Consider the following 2,992-nt stretch of genomic DNA (forward strand, 5'->3'; position numbering starts at 1 on the left):
AAGAAGTGCTCTCCAACTTAGCTTTGATTGCGGTGACCTCCTTTCCTAAGTTTGTCATTTGGGAGGAAAGGTTGTTGATTGCATTTAGATAGTCCACCGAGTACAATGAAGATTTCTTGCTTGAAGAGTCCCTCTCCCCATCTTGCCAATCCCTATAATATGTCACCACGTCCTCAATGATGTCCACAACTTCTTCTTCGGTTTTGTTCATGATAGGGCCCCCGGCCCAAGGCATGACTTGCCTTGGGGACTCAAACCGCCATAGAAGATTTGGATCACTTGGTATGTGGGGATTCCGTGGTGAGGGCACTCCCTTTGATACTCTTTGAATCTCTCCCATGCTTCGTAAAGGCTTTCACTCGGCCTTTGCTTGAACCCTTGAATCAAGGCTCTTGCCTTCGCTGTCTTCTCTTGGGGGTAGAAGCGGGACAAGAAAGCCTTTGTGACATCGTCCCAAGTTCTCAAGGAGTTGGGCTTCACCTCTTTGTCTAGCCACTCCAAAGACCAGAGAGAAAGGGAACAACTTGAGGCGGATAAATTCTTGAGAAACCCCATTGACTTTGATGGTATTGCAATATTTTTCAAATTCTTTTAGATGGTTCAATGGGCTCTCATTCTTAGCCCCACTATATTGCCTTCTCTCAATCAAGGTGATCATTGCCGGCCGGATTTCGAAGTCATTTGCCGGAGTAGTAGGTGGAGCTATTCCACTCTCAAACCTATATGCCCCGGGCACTCCAAGCTCCCTCAAGGCTATTCTAGGATTTTCACCCATTCCTTGCTCTTCTTGAATTTCTTCTTCACTTGAAGAGCTATAACCCAAGGATCTATTATCCACTCTTCTTCTTGAAAGAGTCCTCTCAATTTCCGGATCAAGGGGAACAAGGGAACGATCACGGGTTCTATGCATGCAAAACTCAAACAAAAATATTAGTAGCACGGCTACAAGTGTAGCCTAAAGAAACAAAATCTTTTTTGTATTTTTTTATAAAATGAAGTAGACTCAACAACAAAAGCTAAGCACCAATAGCATTCCCCGGCAACGGCGCCATTTTGACATGGGAAAATGCATGTCGTTTCCTACCCTTTCCCCAAGCCAAACTAAATTTGTAAACACCTAACCAACCTTATATGAATATAGGGTAAGTTAAGGGTCGGTCCCAAGGGAATGCAATGATGAAAACTTAAGTCTCAGTCAAGCTACCTCGGAGTCGAAAATGAGATATTGGTTGGTACTAAATGAACTAGATCAAATTCAACAAATAATCAAAGGTCTAAACACTAGGGATATGGGTTCCACATGCAAAATCAATGATAATGCTAGATTAAAACTCAATCAATTAATTCAAGTATTGCAATGGACAAACAATAGTAGCAATCAAGAGAGTTCAAATACTATCTCCTATAGGCCAATAGTGGTCACTATGAAAGGCAAACCAAGAAGAATCATAAGCAAACTCAATCAATTAGAGCAACCTTTAAATCAATTGGTCATGTCATTAAGAGTTGCAATGCAATCTAGATTAATCTTATAGGGTGATCAATCCTAATCTAATCAATCTCATGCAAAACTATGTCAACCAAATTAATTGCAACAAATCAACCAATCAAAGAGCATCAACTAGCATTTCCATTAATCAAACATGCTTCCCCCTTTCCCTAGCAACTAATGTACTCACTAATCATGGTGAAATTCAAGAACAAATAACTAGAAATTGCATTGATCATCATTCTATATCAAAATCTAATAGAAATCAAAGTATTCAATATTATCAAACTCAAATCCAAGAAAAACAAACATCAAGCAAAAGAATCAAATAACAAGTAAGTAAAAGATGAAAGAAAGAAGAGAATCTCACTAAAATTGATGAAGAAATCCAAACTTGATTGATCAAATGTTGAGTTACAAATCCAAAACCAAGAACTTCTCTCTAACTTCTCTCTCTAAAACTAAGCTAATGAAAATTATCAAAAAGTTCCATTCAAAAATGAAATACAATTCTATTTATAGGCTAAGAAGAAAACGGCAGCTCCCGCGGTCTCTCTCGATAAGCCCGCGCGCCGCGGAAAAATGGGTACGGAACCCTCCGCGGGCTGCCTGGGCAGCACCCGCGCCCGCGGCCTCAGGGGCCCGCACCCGCGGCCTCAGGGGCCCGCGCCCGCGGCTTGATGACCCGCGCCCGCGGCGAAGTCCCCTGCTCCCAAAGGCTGATCAGGGGAGCCGCGGTCTCTCTGAGCGGAGAGACCTCCCCAAAATGCCCGCGCCCGCGGAGAGACCGCGGGGCAACCGCGGCTAGTTCCTGCCAACTTTTGGCATTTTTGAACAATAAGAGCCCGCGCCCGCGGCTTGAAGTCCCGCGCCCGCGGCCTGGAGAAAAGCCATGGAGACCTCTCCGAGGTCTCTCCAAGACCTCTCTAAACCCTCTCTAGCCAAATGCTTCTTCCTTGCTTGATCATTGAGGTCCCGAATTGCATCCTTTGCCAAGGTGAATCTCACAATACCTACACAAGTAAACAAAGGAAGGAAATAAAAGGGAAAAAGAGCAAAATAAAGGAAAAACACGATAAAAACACGAGAAACATAAAGAAAGAGGAAAAAGGAGAAACTAAAGGAAAAAGGGCCAAAACTAAAAGAAGAAAGCAACAAAAAGGGAAAGAAATAACCAAAAAGACTACCTTATGAGTGCCATAAATGACACTCATCAACAACATCTTCTTGCACTGTCCCTGCACTTCTTTGAATTTTGCATCCGTATAGCATTTTTGAAACAACACCTCCGCTGGGAAGTCAGTCACTAAATGCCTTACATACCGTTGTGTGTTCGAGTCTGCCATTCTTTCGGCCTCGGCCCTTACTGTCATAGCATCGTAGTACCGAATAACAAACTGAGACAACGTAGTATGCTTGTCAACATACCCTTTAAAAAAATGATTGAAACTCTCTGAACGTTGAGTCATTTTCATCCCAGCCCAGAATAAATGTTTCAAATAC

General features: G+C 42.8%; 1 pseudogene; it reads left to right on the forward strand.

Moving 5' to 3' along the window:
* The first annotated feature begins 292 nt into the window (after positions 1-292).
* On the forward strand, positions 293-391 carry LOC145618718 (small nucleolar RNA R71; annotated as a pseudogene).
* The last annotated feature ends 2,601 nt before the right edge of the window (positions 392-2,992 follow it).

This window comes from Chenopodium album, chromosome 26, assembly GCF_948465745.1.
Source record: "Chenopodium album chromosome 26, dcCheAlbu1.1, whole genome shotgun sequence".
Classification (NCBI taxonomy): domain Eukaryota; kingdom Viridiplantae; phylum Streptophyta; class Magnoliopsida; order Caryophyllales; family Amaranthaceae; genus Chenopodium; species Chenopodium album.